Raw genomic sequence first — 26,843 nt, forward strand, 5'->3', positions numbered from 1 at the left:
TAATCAGATTGGCACAGGACAGTCATAATGTTAAAAATAAACATGTAGCAGTCAGTAGAGAACCTTTGTTTCTAACACAGTGCATAAGGGACAAATCTTGAACAGGGGTGAGTAATAATTTTTGATGGGAGGTCACTAAAAATTTATTAAGTGGTCAAGGAATGCACGCTTCCATGATATCAACAGAGGATGTGTGGGGCCTGATGTGAAGGCTGGGTGCAGAAGGGAGCTTGGGGTAGGATTTTGGGTGAAGGAGGGGGCTGTAACCTGGGGCAGGGAATTAGGGTGCAGGAGCCGGTGCAGGGTCCAGGAGAAGGCATGGGTATGGGTGCAGGGGGAGTATTCTGACCTGAAGGAGGAGTGGGAGGGGTACAAGGTCTGGGAGGGGGGTGTAATCTGAGGCAGGAGTGCAGGAAGGAGAGCACAGGGTTGGTGGGTGGGAAGGGCTGAGTTGCCAGAGGCTCTGGCCAAGAGGCACTTACCTAGGCGGCTCCCAGCCAGCAGCCCTGGGGGATCCTCAGGCAGGCTACCTGACTTCTACACCCCCACATTCTGCACAAAGTGGCCCAGCTGAAGGGGACACATGGTCCCTGGCACTGCAAGCGCTGGGGTGTGTGCGGGGGGGTACTTTGAACACTGCCTGTATCACAAGCACAGCCTAGACAGCTCCTATTGGCTTGTTTCCAGCCAATGGAGCTGCCAGATTGTGCTGGTGGTGGGGACAGTGCACAAAGCAGCCCTCCACATGCAGCACACAGATAACACATGGCCCCTGCAGCTGGCCCACTTTGAGCGGGATATGGGGCAAGGAAAGCAGGGAGCCTGCCCAATGCTTCGTCTGGGCTGCAAGCTAGATGTGATGGCTTGGTGGGCCAGATCCAGTTCACACGTCATATTTTGCCCACCCCGACCCTGAAGTTAGGGAGACAGAAAAACCGTAGTTCAGCTATTGAAGCTGATCAAGATGTAACATAATTTAGAGCACAGGTGGGCAGTAATTTTTGATAGGGAGCTACTCCAACAATTTGGAAAGCAGACAAAGGCCACACTCTTCCATGACGTTAATGGAGGAGGTGAGGGGCCTGGGATGCACATTAGGTGCAGATCGGAGTTTGGGATAAGGAGAAGATGTGGGATTTGGGAAGAAGTTTGGGTGAAGGAGGTGGCTGTGACCTCGAGCAGGGGACTGAGATGCAGGGGTTTGAGTTGTGACCCAGGCCAGGTGAAGTGATGAAGTAGCAGTGGCTGTGACATTTTCAGATAGAGAGTGGGAATTCCATCCCCTATTTTAATCCTACTTAGTGTTGTATATCCAACCCATTTCCTTAGGGTTTTCACAGCATAAGGTAAATTTCAACTACAATCCTCAATATGGTTGAGGAATGAGGATTTCTGCCATATTTGCACTTCATAGTACTGCCAGATGAAGAAATGCCACATGTAGGTTTTTTGTTAACTTTGAGCACTGTTCTCACGTCTTAAAATTATAGACCTGGGATCAGCAACCCTGAGGTAGAGCGCTGAAATTTGACCTTTTGACCCGTATGTACGGGCCAAGTGTGTGAGCCTTTTTAAAGTCACTAATAGTCCTACCCACAACAGCTTCATTAATAAATACATTAAGGCGTGGAGCTGTATTGTTTAGGTGGTGGTTGGTAGCATTAGCTGGTCTTTTGTGAAGCTACAGGCCACATGGGTTTCAGCAAGCCCCCAGCTGCATGGGGGAGGAGGGGAAGGGCTCAGCTCCTGCCTTGTGTGCAGATGAATATCAGCTCGCATGCCACTCTTGGCACATATGCCAGGGGTTGCTGATCCCTGCTATACATTTCAAAAGTTTAGAGGGGCAAAACATAAATCTGAGGGCATGGAACTTTTTGAATATATTTTCATAAACATACTGACCTTTTCTCCTGTGCTTGCTTCTCTATCTAATTAAAAAAAAAAAGCCTTGGCAATTCATTTTCATTTATCTGATTGCCTATTTTTCTTGCTAAGTGTGGGTGGACATTAATTACTGCTGTTTGGGGAACTGCCTTGAACGGGACTGGTTATGGGTAACAGAACTTTTACCTCTATGTGACTGTTTTCAGTTCAGCTCAAGTCAGCAATAACTGTTGCTGTCACCCGACTGCTATTCAAAGCTCATAGCTATCCTCAGTGCAATTCTTCATAAGTCCAGTTTGTGTAACTGTAAAGAGAAAATAAATCTCACCCACAAAACTATTGTGATTGACGTTAGCTGCCAATCTCAGATGAAAAATTAAGGCCTGAATGGAACAGGAGAATTAACTACCCCTTTCTTCTTCAGATTATCTCTTAGGATCACAACTATAAGTATGCTTGTAGGACAGCTTTCCTTACAATTGTCAGTAGAATCACAGGAATCATCACCCAGTTATTTTCAAGAATACATTTTCTAGGCTACTTCTACACCAGCCCAAATCTTCAAAATGGCCATGCAAATGGCCATTTTGAAGATTACTAATGAGGCACTGAAATACCATATTCAGTGCCTCATTAGCATGCCTCCAGCCACGGCTCTTCAAACAGCTTTTCAAAATTGCTGCTTTTCGCTGCCGTGCGGCTCGTCCAGACAGGGCTCCTTTTCAAAAGGACCCTGCCAACTTCGAAATCCCCTTATTCCTATCTATTGATTTCGAAGTTGGCAGGGTCCTTTCAAAAAGGAGCCCCATCTGGATGAGCCGTGTGACAGCGAAAAGCATCAATTTTGAAGAGCCGCGGCTGGCGGCATGCTAATGAGGCACTGAATATGTATTTCAGCACCTCATTAGTAATCTTCAAAATTGCCATTTGCATGACCATTTTGAAGATCTGGGCTAGTGTAGACATGGCCCCTGTGTTGTGTTTAGCCCAGCTGAGAACAATCCCAATAAATGGTTTTTTCTATAATGTCCCTGTACTGTGAACATACAAGACAATTCAGTTCCCAGTTTTTTTCAGTTCAGACCCTTCCCACATATTAATACAGGTTGAACCTCTCTGATACGGAATTATCTCATCTGGACACAGCTGTAATCTGACATGATTTTAGCTAGCCAGATTTCCACTTATCATTGGAATGGCTAAGTTTCCTGTGGTCCCATAAAGTTTATTTACAGCCATTGGTCCTGGCTCTCAGTGTTCTGTGCTGTTATTTTGCTTTAATTTACCCCTAAATGTCTTCTAAGACCACAGTAGCCAGTGGAAGTGTTGGTAATGTGCTGGAAAATATTGACCTTTTGTGGTCCAGCAAATTCTCTCATCAGTCACCAGTCAGGTCATGACGGTGCTGGGTGAGAGATGTTCAACCAGCTATGAAAATATATGGAGTGTAACAGGAAAAAATACACTTTCTAATCAGGTTTAAATATTCTGTCAAATTAAATGGCCAATTCAATTAGTGTTATAGAATTTTGCAGGATGCTCCCCCAAGACCATAGACACTATAGATCTCTTCCATCAAAAATCTTTTTTATTATGCATTTTGCCATTTGAATGAAAAAACACCTTTTGCTTATAGTTTAGTAAGAGAGAGTAAACTATGCAATAACTGAGCAAATCAAAATATTTACTGAATTTTAGAACGTGATAGATTTCCTCTTGGTCCTCAAACACAATTTTAAGCAGTTAACTGATGACTAAATGCTATCTAGGCCTCTCTCACATCACTATTAAAATAATTTTTGCTCCTAAGAAATTAAACTATTATCACTGCATATATAAAATATTATTCCAGGTTTGCTCATGCAAAATAATTATGATCATGATTGCCAATTATCTGCTCCTCCAGTTGTTTTTAATCCCCTTTCCTTTTTAAAGAATTTACATTTTCAAAGAAGTAAAAAGTATCATTTGGATACTAAGGCAATACACCAGCGGAAGTCAACAGGCAGACCCCAGGCCAAATTGAGACCACCAGACACTTTTGAATGGACTAAGAAACATATTTTCTCTGGACTAAAAAACTTGCACTTAGAAAAAAAATAATTGACTTCTCCTGCATTATAGCAGCAGTTCCTGAGCAATAATTCAGAATCAGAGTCTCCTCTTGGACTTTTTTAGATTTTATTACATTTACCTCAAAGCATTTTCTCAAATGCCTTTGAAAAAACACATATCCATTTACAATTTAAGGAAACTTAATAAGATTTTTTCATTAGGAAGACTTTATAATTTAAGGAAACAGGTAAATAAGGTTTTATGATTGCTTATTTTGTGTTTACCATTATATTCTATTTCTTTCCTCTGCTCAAATGCAAACCTTCCCAGGTTGTCTAAAGTGAGAGGCTGAGATCTTAATCCAAGACTTGTGTTTCTCCGTCCAACCTAAACAAAGCACGTTCAGTACACAGACAATTCTATTGCAAAACTAGTGTGTCTCTTAATAGTCTTGCTGTCACCCACAGTGTGTTTCAGTGTCTTAGGGTACGTCTACACTTACAGTGAGATTGACCTGTTCTGGGGTCCACAGTCAACTTGTATGAGGAGTAAGGGAGGTCACTGGGAGAAACTCTCCTGTCAACCTCCTTCATTGAGGACAGACCTTAAGTCAACAGCAGATAAGCAATTCTAGCTACCACAATTGCATAGCTAGAATCGACATATCTGCAGTTGACAATAAGGTCTAGCGTAAACCAAACCTCAGTAAGTCCAAACCAAACAGTTCTTTTCCTGTGCAACATGAAGCAGAATACTCTTCCATCCCTGTATGCTTACAGATATTCATAGCATCTATGCACATGCAGCGAGGGAAGAACTAATGTCAGATTCCAGTTTTTTATGAAGAAGACCAAAATCCTTGAAAATATAATTTGGGTCTGAGGCTATTTCCTCCTACTTCAGACACTATCTATACAGAAACGCATGCGCAGAACAGCCATGGTAATCAGTATGAATTTCTTAAATCCTCCTTTTCGGTAACAGAAGATAGACACCTCCAAAGCTAAGGTTAACATTTTCAAGAGTGGCTTTTGGTACCCAACATGAAACATGCTAGCCCTGCTGTTCAGGAGTACAAAGAACACACAATTTCATTTGAAATCTATGGACAGTGTGGGCATTCTGTGCCATGGGAAAATCAGGCCCATGTGCGGAAACCAGAATTAGTGGCTACTTCTGAACACTTCTGCATAATTCTTTAGGACCATCTCAACAAAACAAAATCACTTCCAGCATCCAAAAGGCAACCCACTTCCTAATGTGTGATATTTTTATCACAATGGTTTACAGTAAACAATTCCACCCACAAAAAAAAACCCAAAAAACAAAAAACAAAAAAACACACACATCAAAACTAACATGGATCTTTTTATATGCTGTCTTGGTGGCTCAAGGCTCTGCAAAGCTATAAGGTGACTTCTGCAGACGCTGGATCAGCCTCTTCAAGCATTATGCACTAAACAGTCTTGTCTGCTGCTTTCTATTCCAGAAATGTGTTTCCTCCCCATTCTCCCTCTCCCAATTAATACAGGTTGAACTCCTTTTATCCGGCACTCTACCTTCCAGCACGATTTTAGTTAGTCGGAAAATCACTTATCATGGGCGCAGTCAACTTTCCCATGGTCCCATAAAGTTTGCTTCTGACTACCAGCCCTGGCTCTCAGTGCTCTGCATTGTTATTTAGCTGTAATTTACCCCTAAGCTTCTTGTAAGAGCCCAGTAAATGGTGGAAGTGTTAGTAATGTGCTAAACAATATTGACCTCCCGTGATTTGGCAAATTTTCTCATTTGGCACTGGTCAGGTCCCATGGGTGCTGGACTACAGAGGCTCAACCTGTATGTCAGCTTAAAGCCTTCTACATGGAACAAATGCAAGGTTTTGCCTTATGTGGCTGGCCAATTTTAGTAAACAAGATGAGAATAAATGTAAAGGGTACAAGGGATCTGACGCTGAGCTATAAAACAGAGGGTTTCCTATTGGCTTTCAGTTACAGAGGCTAAAAATGTTGTCTGGCAAGAGAATTCTCCTGGCTGACCATGGCACAGTGATATGAAGACCCATCCAATGGCAATCAAGGTAGGAGTAAACTTAATGGAAACCTGTGCTCAGGGGTTAGATTTAGGGGCAGGCTGTTCAGGCACTCACCTGGGGTGCTAAGCTTTGTGGGGAAGGGTGCCCAGCTCACGGTGATGTTTTTGATGTTAGTGACACAAAGGAAAAGAGAACATTTGAAATAAAATGTTTCCATTATTCGGTATGTGGATTCATTTTTCACTAATCTCCTAGCACAGTGGTTTCCAACATTTTCACTAGTGCACACCCCAATCCCTCCCAAAACCATTGGCAGACCCCCCGTTACCCTCCCAAACTGTTAGCAAATCCCATTCAAAGCCAATTCTAGCTGCTATGTACATGTCATTAAATGAAAAAGGAAACTACAACATCGATTTTCAGACAGCTATTAATATTATTGGAAGATATTTAATTTAAAAATAATAATTGATTGCATATTTTCAATTTATTCAAAACTTATTTTCTGTTATCATTTTTATTTATCTTATTTTATTCATGATCCCCTGCATACCCTTGTGGAGCCCCAGGGGTCTGCAGACCCCAGGTTGGGAACCACTGTCCTAGAATGTTCTGAACATTTGGAGAATCTCATGGAATTTTTCAGACATTCTGAGAATATTTTTCTCATACCTCCTAGTATGCGGTCAGTGATACCCTCATGGATATACAAGGTGGTGGGGTTGCCAGTCAGTGAGATATGAAAAAGAACTGAAGTAAAAGTCCAACTGTGATCAGGCCTGCCAGGACAGGGTGACAAAGGGCGCAGTTGCACAGGGGCCTAGAGCTCCACTTCAGTAGCAACCAGAGCTCTGGCCTCCTTTTGACCTGCTGTGATGGTGGGGTGCTGAGTGCCACAGTCTGAGCAGCACTAACGGCTGATTGTCCTAGGCCCCCACCCTTTTCAGGGGCATGGAGCCAGGCCCCTCTCCCACCCTGTCCCAGGGCTTTGCAGTGGCTGCGATACTGTCAGCTATGTTTTACTGTATATTTGTGAAAGCGCACCTGTGTTTTAAGACTTGAAGAATGCTAGTAGTAGTGACTAATAAAGGACAAATTTAATGAGACATCAGCAGTATCTATCAAACTCCTATCTACACAACAATATAACATTTTCTGTAAGAGGAAAGGGATTTTTTATTTTACATATGGCATGAATAAATATGAGTTTTATAGACCCTAGTGTGCAAATTTATGGTCTTCTCTAATAAGGATAAATCATAATATGCTGTTCAGAAGTATAACAAATGGAGGGGGCAAGCACCAACTATGTTCCTCATCTGGGATACCATTTGGTCTAGGGCTGACCCCACCTGTGCTTCCATCCAAGCTAACCACACGGCAGGAAATATATCTATGCAGTTAAAAATAGAAAGAACTATTGTGTTTGAAATCTTGTCAGGTGGTCCTGTCTTACCTTAGGGTGGACTCTACATAATTCCTCTGCATAAACAACCTCTAACTGAGAATGCTAATGCATTCTTGGAACTGTTGCAGTGCTCGTGAATTATAGTAGTCCCCACCATGAAGCTCAGCCACATGGACCACATTTCATGTCTCCTGATTTGACCCTAAATGCTAAAATCTCAAGCCCTTACTCAAAAGATATGCTCGCTGATCTCCATGGGAGTTTTGCCTGCACAAAGACTATAGGATTTGCCCCTAAAAGCTTTTATAAAAAGAGTGACAGTATTTGCTGGCAAGTGATTTCGAGATACAGAAATCAATAAAACTGTTTAAAAGATTTCTTCATTAAGATAGACAATAGTGTATCTTGCCCATAGTCCCATCTTCTTTCTACACATGAAGCAGATGCTCTCTTTAAAAAATGATGTTTTCATTAGAGAATACACACAGAAATGGTAACAACTCAGCTTCAAAGCACATGAAGCAATTCTTAATGTTGCTCGGTACCATGCAGGAGGTAATCCTAACTATTTTTCAATCCTAACTATTTTTTTCTGTAATAAAGGCATGACTGGTAAATGGCTAGACTGTTAATCAACAGTTAATATATTCCAACCAGGAAGTGCAAGGTATTCTGGCAACCACAACTTTTCAATGTCTTTGTCAAACATTGGACTTTAAAGGGAAACAGTGTGTTTAGACTACTTAACAGCCAGACAAAATCCTCTAAGAGTAATTTTCATTTTATAAGTCTGCTATTCTTATGCATAGCTCAAAGTACTTAAAAACAGGTTGATCTTGTGAAATATTATCACTGGTTCCATAAAAATCTATAATAAAATAGGACAAAGGAAGAGTAAAATTAATTGTTCCAGACTATTGATTACAAACACACTTGCACTTAAAATCCCTTTAGTAACACAGCAAGCACACAAGAAACACCATTTCTGAACTTAATGCTGTCTCATTTGGATTTGCAAAATTAGCAAAACTGACACACCTGAGCTGTCAGCAGAAGGGATCAAACCTGTGACCAAAGCCCTGTGCTCTACTGCATGAGCTAAAAGCCAGTTGGCTCTCAGCTAAGGCTGTAGAGCAGACTTCACTCTTCCTCATATGTTGTGTCAGTGCCTCTGGGGTTACACTAGGTTATAAACCTAGCAAGAATGAAAAACTGGTGGATGGAGTTCTCACATGAAGGGTTTATTCCATGCATATCTCTAGCATCTGTAAAAAGGAAGGCAGTTAGGTACAAAAGCCCTATTTGTTTTTGTCAAAATCCAGTCAACAGTGCACCTAGAATTGTTTCTAATACCTCATCATTTAGTTCAAGTGAAGACAAACCCTAAGCAATGTCACCAACTTGTTACAGCATGCTGTAACAGTATTTTGGCATTAAACTATTCTGTCAATCATTTACTTCATGAAAGGCAGTGCTCCATTCTGGAGTCTTTACGCTCTTGCAGATGGTAACACGTCTTCTTCCATTTTTGGTTAGCCAAGAGATGATGACTGTTCCTCTTGCCTGGGAAAATTAGACGGTGAGTCATTTTTCTTCATGTCCAGATTAGTACTGCAACTGCTTTATGATAAGCTGAACCTTTCAGGGGCACTCTGCTTAGCACTGGATATATTTCCAAGGGCCACGTCCTAATCTCCAAGGGCCTTTTATGACTTAAAATTAATAATGCTTAAGACCAGCCAATACCTTGGGGGTCCATGAACCCAACAGGCCCTTTTCCTCCTCCTGTAGCACTCCACTAGATTTGCCCAGGGAAGTAGCTCTTTAAGAGAGGGCTGACAGAGATAAGAAAACATGGAAGGAAAAAAGTAAAATTATGATTTGGAAACAATGCAAATACAATTCAATGAATGTGTCAAACATGCAAAGCAGTGCTGTTGTAAAGACGAAGTAGTAATAACTGATTGTAACTCTGATGTTTCCCTTTGTGATAGGGCAACAAATAAGGCCAATGTTGTTTGAAGCTACATACACAGATACATCACAGAACAAGGATGTGATAGGCCAGTAGTGTTAAGCGGAACCTCACGTAGGCTACATCACACTATGGCTGTGTTTACACGTGCCCCTCCCTTTCGAAAGGGGCATGTTAATGAGCAGGTTCAAAAGATGCTAATGAGGCACTGCAATGAATATGCAGCACCTCATTAGCATAATGGTGGCCACGGCAATTCGAAAGTGCGGCTTTTCAAATCGCACGCCGCCCGTGGAGACGGGACCTTCTGGAAGGACCACCCCCAGTTTTCAAAAGCCATTCTTCCTATCTGGTGATCGGATTCATATTCATTGCAGTGCCTCATTAGCATCTTTCGAACCTGCTCATTAACATGCCCCTTTCGAAAGGAAAGGGCATGTTTAGACCCAGCCTATGAGCAAGAGATGTAATTCCCCATCCAGAGTAAAACCTGTCTGAAATCAGCGGTTCTCTACTTGCAACAGCCCAGCCATGCCTGTGCTACTGCTTCCGACACTGCCTGCTATTTATACTCCTGCTAGCTCAATATGAGCTAGTGTGAATATGTGTACACAAGCAGGGGAATTGCACCTATAGCTAGCAGCACAGACACAGCCTTAGGGCTAATCTATACTTACCGGATGATTGACTGCAGCGCAGTCAATTTTCCAGAGCTGATTTTGCCACATGTTAGGATGTGGCAAAATCAATCTCTCTGGGCTCGGATGTCACCGTTTTATCGCATGGAGTAAGTGACACCAGTGTGAGCCTGAAGAGCCCTGGATTATACTAGGTAAGAAGGTCGACTCTGATATGTTGATTCTAGCTATGCTAATGCCATAGGTAGAACTGCATATTGGAAATTGACTTTTTACCCCAGTGTAGGTCTACCCTTAGTGTATTACTTTCTCTTCTAGGTACTGAAGTTCTAGAAACGTTAGAAACTTTGGAGGGAATTCAGAACAATGAAAACTACTACAAGTTGAACTTCTCTCATCCTCGGGATTTTACCAGTATCGAGCATTACGTGAGCATAATGAGGGTGGAATAAAAAAGTCACAGGACATCTTTTTTTAGTATGTAACATTTGCCAGAGGCTAAAGGAAACAAAATTGACAATCTTCTATGATTTCTTTTTTCTTTGTTGACTAGACAGGAAACTGGCAAACCTGAACTCATAAAAAAGCAGAACATAATTTTTATTGTACTATTTCAACTGCTCATTGTGTTTGGTAAATAAAAACATGTTTCATAACCATCAAGGGAAAAGGTTATTGTTTGGTTTAATGGGATACTAATGTCTCTTGAAATAGCTTTTACAGCACAAACTGAAAATAAATGTAAAACTGAAGCTGAATATCCTTTCTCTTCTATAGCTGTTTTGTGAGAAATGCAAAAGAGTGATATAAAATTAATCCATTGTTGAAACTTGCATTCCACACACTGAGGCCAGTGATAAGTACACACGCTGACCAAAACAAAGAATAGGGCCCTAAATATTTGTGCATAGTTTATTTAAAAAAAAAGTTTGCTAAAAAACACAACTATTAGACTTCTTTATGTTTATAAACAATTAAAAGAAGCTGGACACGGCTCCAAACAACCTGCAGTTATTTATAATGTATTAGGTTTGTAACTGTAATCAGGTCACCCCATTTATCAAGTCACAGCTCATAAATAAATACAAACACCCCCATTCATTACCAAAGAAAAGATTAAACAAATGGGCCCTGAAACATGCTCTGACAGCAATTCCAGAGCCCAAGTACCATTACAGGGAACTGCCTGCCAGCAGGAGGCCTAGGGTCTATTTATACAGCACCAAAAGTGTGCTTACTCCTTTACAAACAATCAGGAAAACAAAATCGGTCATAAATTGCATAAATATGGAGTTGGGACCAAGTAGCCCCTGTTAAACTGTTTTTGACAAGACATTTAACTTCTCTTCCATTAGTTGTCTCATGCCCAAAATTAGAATAGATATCTGTGCCACAGGGGTGTCATAAGAATTACTCAGTAAGGCCTGTAGTGTGCTTTGGAAGTAAAAGTTAGATAGCAGTTCCTACTCTCTAATTCAGGGGTCAGCAACCTTTCCAAGGAGGAGTGCCAAAATGTGACCTTTTGACCTCTATGTATGGTCCAAGTGTCGGTGATACTTTTTAAAGTCACCAGCAGTCCAACTTACAACACTTTCATTAATAAATGAAGCTGCAGAGCTTCACCATTTAGGTGGTGGTTGGCAGCATTAGCTGGTCTTTTGTTAATCCACATGCGGCATGGCTTTGAGCAAGCTCCCAGCTGCATTGGGAAGGAGAGCGGGGCTGAGCTCCCGCTGTGTGTGCTGATGAAAATCGGCTCACGAGGGGTTGCTGACCCCTGTTGTAATTGTTACTACCTAGGGGAAAACGAGAGTGAAAGTTTAACTTAGGTAAATCAGCAGCATGGCAAATTCCAAAGGGACACAGTATTCTTTAAATCAACCACCAGCTGAATTGATCTATCGCAAGGTGCTTAAGGTAGTCCAAAGGATAGTATGGACATAAACTGAGCATACAGTCCTGTTGTGGCACTGATGTATTTGGTGACTGTGTGATTGCTAGCTGCACAGCAGCATTCCTTGATACACACATTTCAGAATCTGGGGACCTTTCATTCTTATGTTCATTATGAAGACACTTGCTGAAACTAAACCAGTGCTGATGGAGGAGGATGCTGGGTTCAGCTTCAAATATCTTCATTTATGATCTTTTTCTGCCCCTGATATGGAGCAACTGACAGAGATGATGAGAACTGAAATGGCAATTCCTCAATGCCCATGTCTCACTTCTACACAACTGAGCTGGTATAAGAGTGATTTTTATAGCTATGCATCTTTGTAGTAAGTTTGATGTCTGGACAGCCCCACAGGGGTCATGAAAGGGACCAAAATATGGCACCTGCTGTTATACAAAAATATGCATTGGGAGCATCCTCCAGCACCTTCTCTGATGCTATCCAAATATCTGACAGCTGCCATCTGCTCAATATCCTGTACGGATAGGTTAATAATGAGTTTGCAATCTGAAGTTGGAGACTGCGGCTGCTCCTACACATGTAATGAGGCAATTCGAAGCAGGTTAATGAGACGCTAAAGTGCATATTCAGCACCTCATTAGCATAATGGCACCCATGCAAATTTCAAAGTGCAGACTTCGAATTGCAGATTGACAGAGAAGATGGGGGCAGCTTGAATATAAGTGCCTCACTTCGACATTCCCTTACTCCTATCTAGTTCTGTGGGAGTAAGGGAATGTCCAAGTGGGGCACTTATTTTGAAGCTGCCCCCATCTTTGCTGTCAATCTGCAATTCAAAGTCTGCACTTTGAAATTCACGTGCCTGCCATTATACTAATGAGGTGCTGAATATGCACATTAGCACCTCATTAGCCTGCTTTGAATTGCCTTATTAGGTTCCACGTGCAGAAGCAACCTGTGTGATATTAATGGCCACAGATTTAGTTTTATCTGGATTAATAGCAGATCAATGTAGGTGCTTTCTTGCCCCCACCAGATCTGCCTTTGGCTACAATAATTCACCAAACTGACAATCTCATTCACCTATTCAATAATTAAAAGCAAAATGATGCTCATCTCTGTGCCACCACAGCTGACTCCTCAGGCCTTTCTGTGAACCAGCCACCTTATATACTGAACCACAATGGTGAGAAAACTCTGCCTTTCTGAAGTCCTATGGATCTAGGAAACCTTGCCACATATCTGCCATTGACTAGAACACAGCTCTCCATTCCATTATTGAGCTCTTCTATTAATGATACTATCTCCCCCAGGATGCTGAAACACCTCACTAGACCCCACAAACTTGCTCAAGGTACTGAATCACAGGCTCACTGAATCATAGGCTAGGTGGAAGCCTATAAAAAGTACTGTCATAGCTTATCTATCATGGCTTATTAAATTCAGCCATCTTCTCAAAAACCTGTCTCAAGGCAAACATCTGGTCAACAGTGGAATGACTAGGTATAAACCACAGTAGGTATCTGGCCTTTGCCACAAAGCATGTCACTGATTTAAAACATTTATGGGGAAGCAAAGACTTTCCCTGGGACTGATAATAATGTAATACCTGCATCAGGGGAATGGCCATATTAGTCTGTAGCTGCAAAAACAACAAGAAGTCTTGTGGCACCTTATAGACTAACAGATATTTTGGAGCAGCAGCTTCCATGGGCAAAGAGCCACTTCGTCAGATGCATGTAGAGGAGAGGAATCTCCACTACATATATCTGATGAAGCAGGTCTTTGCCCCCAAAAGTTTCTGCTCCAAAAAAATCTGTTAATACCTGTATATTTGCTACAGTCAGCCCTTTTTTGCACAGAGGTTGGAAAAAATCAGGTAAATGGGACTATAACAATACAGGTACTAACAAAATCAGCAATACTGATCACTCAAAAATAATAAAATCCACACAAAAGCAAGAATAATCACTACCTTCTTTTAACAGTAACAGAGAGTTAGCCGTGTTAGTCTGTACTACAACAACATAAAGCAGCAGAAATGTAGCACTTTAAAGACTAACAAAATTATTTATTTGGTGATGAGCTTTCATGAGACAGACCCACTTCTTCAGATCAATTTCATTTCCAATACAGACTGACATTTATGAGTACAGAGGACCAAAAAGAAAAAAAAATTGCAGAAAAAAATGACAAATCAAATGGGATAGAAGGAAGGAGGTAAGAGGTGGGGGGATGTTAATTGTCCTGTCTGAGATAATTAAAAGAATCAAAGGAAGGGAGGCTCACATCACAGGATCCACCGTTTACAGTCAAGCCCTTAGATACAATCGCATCTGCTCTGATCCTACTGACAGAGACCGAAAACTACAAGACCTCTACCTCTACCAAGCATTTACAAAACTGAATTACCCACCAGGGGAAGCAAAAAAAAAAAAACCCAACTGACAGGGCCAGAGGAATACCCAGAAACCAGCGACTTCAAGATAGGGCCAAGAAGATCAACAACAGAACACTTCGTCATCACCTATAACCCCCAACTCAAACCCCACAACACATCATTAAAAATCTATAACCTATTCTGCATCAGGATGCTATGCTCCAGAAGACTCAAGGTGATGGGCCTGTCCTTTCTTATAGACAACCTCCTAACCTAAGAAAGATTCTCACCGCTATCACAGGCTACTCCACAGGAATACGAATCCTGGAATTTTTCCTTGCAACAAACCCCGCTGCCAACTTTGTCCACAGATTTATTCTGGGGATACCATCACTGGACCTAACCGTGTTAGTTACAAGATCAAAGGTCCATTCTCGTGCACTTCCAGTAATACTATATATGCTATTATATGCCAACAATGCCCTGATACTATGCACATTGGACAGACTGGGCAAAACCTTCGCCAAAGAATAAATGGACTCAGAGCACACATTAAGAAACTCAATACACACAAGCCAGTCAGTGAACACTTCAATGGAGTGGGCCATTCTGTTAAAGACCTGAGAATTTGTGTTCTGCAACACAGAGAATTTAACAACAGATTAGAGCAAGAGATTTGTGAGTTAGAGTACAGGTTCAAATTCAACACATTAACACGTGGTATAAACAGAGACATCAACTACCTCATGCATTACAAGGACTGCTTTCCTTCCTTTGATGATCGTAATTATCTCAGACGGGACAATTAACATCCCCCCCACTTCTCACCCCCTTCCTTCTATCCCATTTGATTTGTCAGTTTTTATTGTAATGTTTTTCTTTTCGGTCCTCTGTACTTATAAATCTCAATCTGTATTGGAAATGAAATTGATCTGAAGGAGTGGGTCTGTCCCATGGAAGCTCATTACTGAATAAATCATTTTGTTAATCTATAAAGTGCTACATTACCTTCTTCTAAGTACTTATCATCAGCGTATTCATAATACCCAATAGAAAGTTTTAACATAGTTTTAATCTCTCTACTGTATTTAATTGTTGATTGATATGAAGATAAAAATCCCTAGAAAAATGGATTTCAATTTTTCTCCAGTATCAGCTACACTGAATTATACCTTGTGCACTTTGTAATCTGGAGCTAGAGCCTGATTGCCATTTGTCACAATTTAACAATAAATAAGAACATGTGTATACATGATATGGTAGTAAATAGTTCATAACAAAGGAAGTCATTTTATAAATTAATGTTTAAACATGCCATGTTTTTTTTTCTCTCTTATCTCTCTTTAGGGTCCCTAAAGCTTATCTAAGCACTGATGTAAGCAGGTATGGTATGTAAGTAGTTACTGAAGGCTATCACGTAGGAAAACAGACAGGGTATGAAGAGCTCCACAGATCACCCTTAAAGGAAACATTGTGAGCCAGATTCTGCACTCAGACCATTTTTAAAACCAGTATGTCTTCTCCAATTGCAAGAGAGGCACTTCTGATTTGAGGTGGTGTTAGTGAAAGAGAAAACAGGCTTTGTCTCCAGGCCAGTTTTACTCTGCTCTCTTTTCAGGAGACTTGTTGGTCACGCCCAAATCTGTTCACCCAAGGTACTATTTTTATAATACTTTTCACTATTTTAATTATTTTGCTGTCATTGATCCAAAACATTTTGACCAGCTCCTGTTTGCTCCAGATTTTTTCTAGAGGATTGACCTGACCATAGCAATCAATACTGGTGTGGCTGCAAGACTGGATGGGTTTCCAAATTCTTTGCACTGGGTTCCGCTGGCAGTAGTGCATAATGACTGTTTCATGGGATAAGTCAAGTTACAGACAACTTCATGTGCTGAAAGAGATGAATGTTCATCAGCCTTTTTGGAGAGCCTTCCTACCCCTTAAGCTGCACCATCCACAGGACAGTTTGAAGCAAAAACCCCAGGCTCTGCACTCCGGAGAATCCCACAGGGGCCAGGGTGACCTGAGGGAAGTAGTGGGAGACATGGCACTGGCAGTAGGGGTTGAGCCAGTATCTCACACTTGCTGCAATGGTGGAAAGTAGAGCAACCCAACCCTGGCCAGTACACTTCCCCCGTTCTCAGATGCATTGTTCATGGGAGGGGACTTGGGGGGAAAGTGGCACCACCCCCTGGACTCAGCAGTGGTGCAAAGAGGAGTGGTGTGGCTGGGAGACAGCAGAGCAGAGTGGGCCCCACCCTTTCCCCCAAGCCCTCTCCACCTGAGCAACATGCCCCAGGGAACTAGCAGGAGTCCTGGTGACAGCAGCTGTATAAGGACTTGCCAGACACCCACCACATCTGCAAGAGATGCAGCAAGGACTCTCACTCTCGTGTGGGTCTTCACAGTCACAGTAGATGCTGTAAATGAAGCCCTCAGTTGAAACTATAAAGGGCGCGATCCATAGTCTATGCAGACTGAAGGATGCCTACTACTACTACTACTGTTACCACTATGGAAATACCGCGTCCAATTCTGGTATCCACCATTCAAGAAGGGTATTGTGATGAAGATGATTAAAATGAATCAGAAAAAGGACTGAAAGATGAAAAACATACCTTATAGTGATAGACTGAAGGAGCTCAATCTGCTAAGCCTGACAAAGAGAACGTTAATAGATGACGTGATTATAATCCATAAGTACCTACCTGGAGAACAGCTGTTTGATAATGCATTTTAACTCAGTACACAAAGGTATAACAAGATAAAATGGCTGTAAACTCAAGCTAGAGACACTGAGATTGAAAATAAGGAGTATATTTTTAATAGGGTAACTTAAAATTCACCAAAAGTATAGCAACTTTAAATGAAGATAGGATGTACTTTCTAAAAGATCTGTCTCTAGCTTAAACAAGAATTATTTTGGAAGTTCTACAGCCTGATGATCATAGGGGGCCTTCTGGCCTTAGTATCTATGAATAGCAAAGAAAGTCGATGGCAGAACCAGAATTTGTGCAAAGCATCCTTGTTTCACAGTTTCCTGCTTGGTACAATTGTTCACCCTTAGCAGTATCTTTAAATAAACCAGATCTACAAGTTGAACCTCTCTAGTCAGGTACTCTCTGGTCTGCAATACCTGTGGTCCGGCATGATTTTAGTTAGCCAGATGTCCACTTATCCAACGTGTGGCCAAGTTTCTTGTGGCCCCATAAAGTTTATTTATAGCCACCACTAATCTCTTCTGTGCTGTTATTTAAGTGTAATTTACGCCTAAACATCTTCTGAGAGACCAATAAGCAGTTGGTAATGCTGCTAGACAACATTGATTTCCTGTGGTCCAACAAATTCTCTGGTTCAGCACCAGTCAGGTCCCAAAGGTGCCAGACTAGAGGGGTTCAACTTGTATATTATTATAGCAGTGAAGCCCCACAATAGACAGGTCTGCCTGAATCTATTCAATGTGGTCCTTTTTCCCATACGTACGCAAGTGTAAATTCATGGCAACTGTGCATGTGTAAGAGGAAAGCACATCTCTATGTATGTTAGAAATACAAATATTTCCTGAAAGGAGAAGCGCTTTTTGTATTTCAATGTAAAAACTAAACTTGTTTACAAAATATACTTTCATCTTAAGGTTTCAACACATTTGGAGTAAATGCCTTAATTTTAAAAAGCTCCCATGAAACCCATTTTTGTTACCATAAGCAAAACAAATATTGACATTTAGGGTATGCATATTTTCAACAAACAGAGTGCAAAATGATATTTGTAAGCAAAGCCACCCAAAAACTTATCACAAGACTTCTTTTTAATGCCAAGACATCTGCAGAAGTCACATTAAGTGTTCAGAACATCACATTCTAAAATGTTAAGATTTTGGCAGTATTTTTAATGGACCAGATGTATTCCCAGGTTGCTTTCTGGAACAGAGCATGCTTTTTAACTATACGTCTAATTAGTGCATTTTTAAAATTCTGAATTTAGCTGGTTACAAATTCAATGAAGACTCATTGTAATGCAAATATATTCTAAATCTCCTCGTCTACTGATAGAGTAAATCATTAACAAAAAGAACTTTAATCTTGCATAGGTGCATCAGTAACTTTACACATACAGGTTGAAGCTCTCTAGTCTGGCATCCTCGGGACCTGACCCGTGCCAAATGGGAGAATTTGCTGGACCACAGGAGGGCAGTATTGCCTAGCAGCATTACCAACATTTCAACTGCTCACTGAGCTCTTGGAAGATATGGTGGGGTAAATACAACACTGAGCACTGACAGCCAGAACTGGAGGCTGTAAACAAACTTGGCTAAAGTAGACCTCCAGCTAACTAAAAGCATGCTGGATTATGCATGTTTTTGGACAAGAGAGTGCTGGACTAGAGAGGTTCAGCCTATATAAACAATCAAGGTTGCACACACAAACTAGGCACATGTTTAACTCTCAAATTCAGATCCTGGCCATTATTTTCCTAGATTTAACATAAACTGAAAGAACCAGAATTAAGCATCGGTCCACTGGAATGTAGCGATAGGATTCCCTGTTTAGAATTCTGGTAGAAACCAAAGACGGTAGCTTGTGTTAAACACAGGTATGGAAATAATCTGCCAGTTTCCATACATGCACCTGAGGAAGTGAAAAAACAGATCAACAGAGCCAGACGTGTGCCACGAAGCCTCTTACTATAGGACAAGCCCAAGAGAGGAACCAACAGAACACCACTAGCCATCACCTACAGTCCTCAGCTAAAACCTCTACAGCGCATCATCAGGGATTTACAACCCATCCTGGACAATGATCCCCCACTTTCACAGGCCTTGGGAGGCAGACCAGTCCTTGCCCGCAGACAACCTGCCAACCTGAAGCAAATCCTAACCAGCAACTATATACCGCACCACAGTCACTCTAACTCAGGGACCCATCCATGCAACAAACCTCGTTGCCAGCTCTGCCCACATATCTACACCAGCAACACCATTACAAGACCTAACCAGATCAGCCACACCATCGTGTGTTCATTCAGCTGCACATCTACCAATATAATTTATGCCATCGTGTGCCAGCAATGCCCCTCTGCTATATACATCCGACAAACTGGACAGTCTCTACATAAAAGGATAAACACACACAAATCAGATATCAGAAATGGCAATATACAAAAACCCGTAGGAGAGCACTTCAATCTCCCAGGACACACAGTAGCAGATTTAAAAGTAGCTATCCTACAGCAAAGAAATTTCAGGACCAGACTCCAAAAAGAAATTTCTGAGCTACAACTCATCTGCAAATTCGACACCCTCAGCTCAGGCTTAAACAAAGACTGTGAATGGCTGGCTAAATACAAAAGCAGTTTCCCCTCCCTTGCTGTTCACACCTCCAGATCAGCTGCTGGTAGTAAGTCTCACCCTTGCTGACTGAGCTAACCTTGTTATCCCCACCCTTGCTCTGGCTTATTTATACCTGGCCCTGCAGATTTCCAAGACCAGCATCTGATGAAGTGAGTCTGTGCTCACGAAAACTCATGCTCAAAACTTTTGTTAGTCTATAAGTTGCCACAGGACCCTTCGTTGCTGATGCTGATCATGTAACTTTGCTCATGGGGTCTCAATGCGACTAAGGTTTGAGCCAGCCATCCCTGTTTCATGACAGAGGTGTGCCCAGGCTAAATTTGCATGAATAGCATTCGAATCTGGCACACTGCACCACTCAGGTATGGCCTGGGTGCTCTTCCATCGTGATGAGCAGCAGCACCACAAGAAGCAGCAGCAGGATGAGTATTTGGTTCCCATGGCCAATGTTCTATATGACTGTCTGTATTAAAGTAAGGGGTCCAGGGTAGGTTTGCCAAAAGCCCACTAATGCATTAATCCAGCTGTGATTCGGCCAACTCTCAATATTTGGTGTTATTTCTGAAAAAGAATCATAAGAATCTCAGCTTTTGCTTTCTTCTCTTTCTCAGATTTTCTTTTTTTCTTAAAAAAATTAAGTTTATAGGCATCCTAATTATGGTGAAAAACTTGAGCATAAAATTTCTACACACTCCAAAAACCGAAGTCCAATCAATAAAACTAAAATTTCATTATAAGCAAATCTCATGACTTTTTTTGACCTGACTCATGAACTTGCAACAAAGCTGTTTTGGGAACGACTTTTCCTACTTTTTTGCCATGAATTCTGCCAGGAGTATGAATTGAGCATGAGTCCACTGGAATACAGCAATAGGATTTCCAACTTAGAATTCTGGTGGAAACCAAGTAGATGGTAGCTTGTGTTAAACACGGGTACTAAAATAATTTGCCAGTTTCCATACATATTCTTTCAGGATCAGCAATAAAGTTGTGTGTTTATGTTATGTTATTTTTGGCTTTTCCCCTCTCCTGAATCAAATAGAAAAGTTCTTTTACAGTAACAAAGCAGAGCTCAAGAAGTCAAAGCAACTCTCCCCTCAACTTATACACGTATACAGCCCTTTAATCCCGATAAAAAACCTCCCAACAGGATTTACAAAAATACATAGCAATAGGAACAGACAGGCTTCAAAAAACCAGTACCTTTGATGAGACTGAAATATGATCAGAGTTGCCTGTAACTATCTTTGACATATACCTACAGTTCCATTGGCAAGCCAGTTCTTAGTCTGCAGATTGTAACATCATTATCAGAGTCCTTCCCCAGGTTCCTTTTACTTCATGTACACAAAAAAGTAAACCAGCATGATACTCTCTTTCTGGCTTAGCTGAGACCGCAGCATATCGAATTTTCAACAAGTCTTAGCAAACTAAATAAGAATGTTTTTGGAGTGGAGCACTATCTTGAGAACACGTGCAAAAGAAAATATCCAGAAAAATGCAGTGAAAGAGGAAAAGGCTATGGCGAGGTTTTCAAAAATAGGGACCTAAAGTCAGGTTTCAAAATAATAATTTAGGCATCTAATAAAAGTGTCCTGATTTTCAAAAGTGCTGAGCAGACAAACCTTCTAGTAATGTCAATGGTCGATGATGAATACTCGGCATTTTTAAAAATCATGACATTTATTTAGGAGCCCAAATTTATATTTCAGACCCTCATTTTAAGAACACATTTTTTGGCAGTGGGATAGCTCAGTGGTTTGAGCATTGACCTGCTAAACCCAGGGCTGTGAGCTCAATTGAGAGGGCCATTTAGGGTCTGGGGCAAATAGGTTAAAAAAAAATATCTGTGAGGGATGGTGATAGGTCCTGCTGTGAGGGCAGGGGGCTGGACTCAATGTCCATTCCAGCTCTATGAGAAAAGTATATCTCCAACTATGTCCCACTTCTTATTTTTATAGAAAAAGGTTTGAACAAATGGAAAGGAGCATCATAATGTAAAAAACAAGACAAAAAGTCAGAATATTTTGACTTCTTTAAATCCTCTCTCTTGGATCCAGACAGTTCCTAATACACCTGAGATACTCACAGCTGAGGACAGCAATGCCAGGTCCCTGGGAATGGTGGAGGGGGCTAGCTCCAAGCCCTCCCAGAAGGGGCAGGGCCAGGGTTGCAAGGGGTGGGCTGGAGGCTAACTTCCCCCAGCCAGACCTTCTGGGCTACCTCTACAGCACAGCAAGGGGCTCTGGCAGCAATTTAAAAGGACTTGGAACTCAGCTGCTGCGGCTACTGTAGTGTCAGTGGCAGCAAGGAGCCCTGGGTGTTTTGAAATCACTGGGCTATGAGGCAGCTGCTCCCTCTCTCTCCTCCTCACCTCCTTCCCTACCCCACCCAACCCTTCCCTGCCCCCATTTGTGACCCTAGATGGATTTAACTCAGTAATTTTACCTTTCATATGCAGAAAATGCTACTGAATCTCTCTCCCAAAATAAAATAATATAAAATAAAGCCTTGCAATATGACAAACATCTCAAGACACTTCACTAAACAGACTTTGTGAAGGGACACAAGTCTAAGCCCTCCCAGTATAAAAATAAGATTATATTTCACATGCTAAAAGTTATTCTTTTCTTGTCTGAAATTAGTTCTGTAGCCTGAAGTCAATGGAAGAAATTTAAACACTATTTTTAAAATTCCTTATGACCTATATTAAACATGAGGCAACTGTACTTCTGGTAAAACTGGGTCTGCTATAAATCTAACTTATATCATTTTAGCGACGTGAAGTCCACATTTCCTCTACTGGGAAAACACAGTAGAAAAACAAAAGCTGCAGGAAGACGGAACCTTCAGGAAGTAAGCGTCATAAAAGAGTGTTCTGTTTTACTCATTAAGGAATCCAGACTTCTTCCTTCAATCTTATTTTTCACGTTCTTCCCGTTACATGGTCTTGTCATTATTTTGTATAGATGTTCTAACTTAGCAAAAAGTACACATTATGATATATATTGATGAAACAGTGATGACAAAGTCATGACATATAAGAAAAAATTATAAACAAAATCACCCCCCATATGTATATTTCAGGGGTTAAGATTAAAATTAATCAAGCTCTTCTCTCCCTTTAAAAATGTTGTCTGGTCTCAAATCCACAGAAGTGATTCCTCAAATACAACAATAAGGAACTATGTCTCCTCCCTTGCCCCTCATGTGATTTGTGTACAGTAAAGCCTCAGAAGGTGCAATTTTGAGCTGCACTCAACTTGCATTAATGCGAGTTAAGCGCAACTCAGAATTTCCCTCCCCCTAGCCCTGGCTCAACCTCCACCCCCCCACACACCTGGTCACGCATGGCCCCGGTTCAAACCCCTCATAGCCCAGCTCTGGCTCACCCTACCTGTGTGTGCTTTCAGCTCAACACCCCTGCCCTGGCTTAACCCCCGCGGCCCCGGTTCAGCCCCACTCTCAGCCCTGCTCACCACCCACGCACGGCCAGCTCACCCCTGGGCCTGGCTCTAGCTCTGGCTCTATCCTCCCAGCCTCTGCTCAAACTCCCCACTGGCTCACCACCCGAGCACAGCTCTAACTCAACCCCCACACCCCCTCGTCCTGCATGCAGCTCCACCTCAATCTCCCTGACCCCAGTTCAACCCCCCCAAGCCTCGGCTCACCACCCAAGTACAGCTCCAGCTCACCCCCCTGGACCCTGGTTCAATGGCTCCCCTGCATGCAGTTCCAGCTCAGCTCCAGCCTCCACCCCCCTGCAGCCCTATCCCACCCCAGGCTTTACCCCTGCCCCTCTCCCACAGCTCCAGCCACCGCCAGGCTTAACCCTGCCAACTGCACCCCCATCCCCAGGACTTACCTTTGAAAAGGAGCTCCAGATGCTCCTGCTGCTTCCCTGGCTGCAGAACGTGTGTTCTGCCAGGGAAAAAAGCCACACCCCTCACAATTTATGTGAGGGTGCCTGGGAACACGACCCTCGCGTAAATCGAGGCACTACTGTACTATCACCTTTCTGGGTTTTTTGGTTTTTTTGTGGTCTTGTAAGTGCTGTACTATAACTTTTAGTCTTTTACATATCAAAAGTTTTTATCTAACACAGCCTGCTCTATTGAAACAATATCTGAAACAATTACACTTTTGGTTGCCTGTATCAGATACTAAAACATTTTAAAAAGAAGGTTAAAAGAATACAAGTATGAAACACAGAAAGCCTTTGATACCATAGAGTCAGAAGTGCTGCGGATGCACCTGTAAAGGTTTTCAGGACAGATTAGGCTAATCCACAGTGGGTTTGGTCTCCCTTTGAAAGGATGCCTAATCTAATCTTTCATGGTTGCTCTTTGCCTAAAGGCTTTCACTTCACATGTAGACCTCCACAGGGATCCTTTTTGTCACATTCCTGCTCAAATATATGAAACTACAGAGAAAGGTCACAAGATACGATGGCCTGCAGTATCATCAATATCCTGATGTTATCTTTTATATGATGTAATCTTTGGGCTTTCCATCAGCCTAAAGACGACAAACGTACTCGGTCAGGATGTTGCTGAATCCCCATCAATCAGCATTGACAACTATATGTTAGAGGTCGTCCACAAGTTTGTTTACCTCAGGCCCACCATCACTGACACCCTGCCATTGGACACTGAGCTAAATAGGAGGATCGGAAGAGCGGCCACAACTCTGTCCAGACTCAGCAAGAGAGTGTGGAATAACAACAAGCTGTACACTCACATCAAAATGCAAGTCTACAGAGCCTGCATCCTCAGCCCCCTCCTTTATGGCAGCGAGACTTGGACCCTGTATGCCCGTCAGGAAAAGAGGCTGAACGTCTTCCACTTGCGCTGCCTCAGGCGCATCCTTGGAATATCATGGAAGGACAGAGTGACCAACACCGCCGTCCTCGAGCAAGCTGGAATCCCAACCATGCACACCCTCCTCAGGCAGCGTCGACTCCGCTGGCTTGGCCACGTCCACAGGATGGATGATGGAAGGATTCCAAAAGACATCCTGTATGGTGAGCTAGCCTCTGGCAAAAGACCTCCCGGATGCCCCCATTTGCGCTACAAAGATGTCTGCAAGAGAGACCTCAGAGAGGTAGACATCGAGCTGGACAACTGGGAAGAACTAGCAGACGACTGCAGCAGATGGAGGCAGGGGTTACACAAGGGCCTTCAGAAGGGAGAGATGAAGATCAGACAGCTAGCAGAGGAGAAGTGAGTGCACAGAAAGCACAATAAGGACTTGCCAGACACCCACTACATCTGCAAGAGATGCAGCAAGGACTGTCACTCTCGTGTGGGTCTTCATAGTCACAACAGATGCTGTAAACGAAGTCCTCAATTGAAGCTTTAAAGGGTGCGATCCATAGTCTATGCAGACTGAAGGATGCCCACTGATGTAATCTGTGTGCACCCACCACACAATCAAGATCAGGGTTTGCACGAAAGAACTGGCAAAGGCCCTAAATAAGAAAGATCTGAAATAGGAGACAAATTTGGAGATAAGAAGTGGACAGACATGGGCATCTAAACCCTTTTCTGGCTTGTGTGGCCATCTTTAATTACTTGACGTGAAGTGAAAGGTTTGACTTGCTCACTTGCTACTCCTAAGATTTCAGCTAGCAGCATTGCCTTGCAGTGCCATATGGCAGACCCCAGAGCCAAGGTTCCTCTTAGAAAATCAAGGGCATTTTTGTGAGACAAGTAAGAAAAGTCTTGCTTGGGCTGCTCACTCTAAATGAAAACTGTTCACCATACATTAGCAAAACAGAAGCATACACAACAATTCAGGATGTTCTTTTGAATACCCTTTCCTAACAAATATCCACAGTGCTATAGAATTTAAAGTTGAGAATATCCATAGTCAGCTGCAAACTGGCCATTTGGAGCAAAGCACCCTACTTACAGTCATTTAAGCCATTAGCTAACAGTGTTCAAATCTAAGAGGTGATTTTAGGCACCCAACTGCTGTTTGATACAACAGTCACATATTCAGACTGTATTATCTCCATCCACCTAGGAGGCTGTGGCCCTTCACTTTGGATTCTGACCTTGCTACCATTAGCTAGCTCTTTGCCACTTCAGGATAAGAATACTGCAGTGTGCTATGCAAAGGAGGCTACACATTAAGGTCAGGTCTACATGAAAGTGGAAGATTGAATTAAGGTATGCAACTCCACCTACATCAGTTACATAGCTGGAGTTGATGCACCTTAATTTGAGCTTTCGTGCTATCTTCACTGCATCCTCCTTGATATCAACTCTGGCGCATTTGCTCCCATCAACTTCCCTTACTCCTAATGAGGGGCAGGAGTACCGGCGTCAACTTGGGTGCCCAGTGAGATTGATACAGCTCGTCCCTTTCAGGCATGCCAAATCGATTTCCAGAAGATTGATCACGGCAGCGTCAGTCTTGCCGGAATTGAATACATAGCCTAAAACCAGTCAGAGACCGGAGCTTATGCAGCAGGTAGCAGCTCAAAGGCAGCACAAGACAACAGTGTTCCAGATTCTCCACTAGTTGTCCTTGGTTGGTGGACAGAGTTCAGTGTGTGGGTTATGGCCTTGAAATGGCCTGGGGCCAGCCTCCTTAACAGAGTGCCTCTTATCCAGGGCCACTGTGACACAGCATCAGTCAGCAGGAATGTTCAATCTAATTCCCTCAAGTGGAAAGAAGGGATAGTTAGCAGAGCATTCTCTGTGAGGGCTCCAAAACTTTGCAACTTTTTCTCCTCCTTTGGTCCTATTAGCCTGAATTTGAGTTTCTGGGCATGCTGTAAAAGATGCCTGCTCGATATGATCTCTGGCGCACATGAAGGATGTGCTCCCTAGATGACAACAAAAGGAGTAGGCGGCTGTCTGGTTAAGTTCCTGTGGACGCGTGATTTCCATGCTGCTGAGATTTAATCTAATTGTATTTATTGTATTATTAATTACATTAGGGTGCCTAGAGCCTTGGATAAGCATCTTTATTATTTTAAATCTAATATATAAATAAATCCAGGCTAGACTATTGCAATGTGCTCTGCTTAAGGCTACCTGTGGATCACCAAAGCTTCAGCTGGGGAGAAATGCAGCTGCCTCCCTGTTCTATCAGAGCAGCTGTTATAAGCAAATAAACTCCACACAGGGTACTCTTTTAAAATGCTGGTTATCTACACATCAGATAGCAGCTGCCCATATGTCAGTTAAGACT

The 26,843-nt window shown here is 42.3% G+C and overlaps 1 protein-coding gene and 1 long non-coding RNA gene across 6 annotated transcripts in view; one reads left to right on the forward strand and one right to left on the reverse strand.

Moving 5' to 3' along the window:
* COL4A1 (collagen type IV alpha 1 chain) overlaps nt 1-26,843 on the reverse strand; it is a 240,395-nt gene that overhangs the window by 167,925 nt on the left and 45,627 nt on the right. The window contains exon 1 of one of the 5 annotated variants that reach the window (XM_074990138.1): nt 483-609. The exons of the other annotated variants lie outside the window; for them this stretch is intronic. The gene's annotated coding sequence lies outside the window, so the exon portion shown is untranslated. Of the gene's footprint in view, nt 1-482; nt 610-26,843 lie in introns of those variants that run through there. 5 annotated transcript variants of the gene reach the window in all.
* Nucleotides 76-10,603, forward strand: LOC142011179 (uncharacterized). The gene is made up of 4 exons (XR_012644982.1): nt 76-107; nt 5,928-6,016; nt 8,916-8,958; nt 10,311-10,603. It is a non-coding gene; the product is annotated as an uncharacterized LOC142011179 (long non-coding RNA).

The sequence above is a fragment of the Carettochelys insculpta genome, chromosome 1, assembly GCF_033958435.1.
Source record: "Carettochelys insculpta isolate YL-2023 chromosome 1, ASM3395843v1, whole genome shotgun sequence".
Classification (NCBI taxonomy): Eukaryota; Metazoa; Chordata; order Testudines; family Carettochelyidae; genus Carettochelys; species Carettochelys insculpta.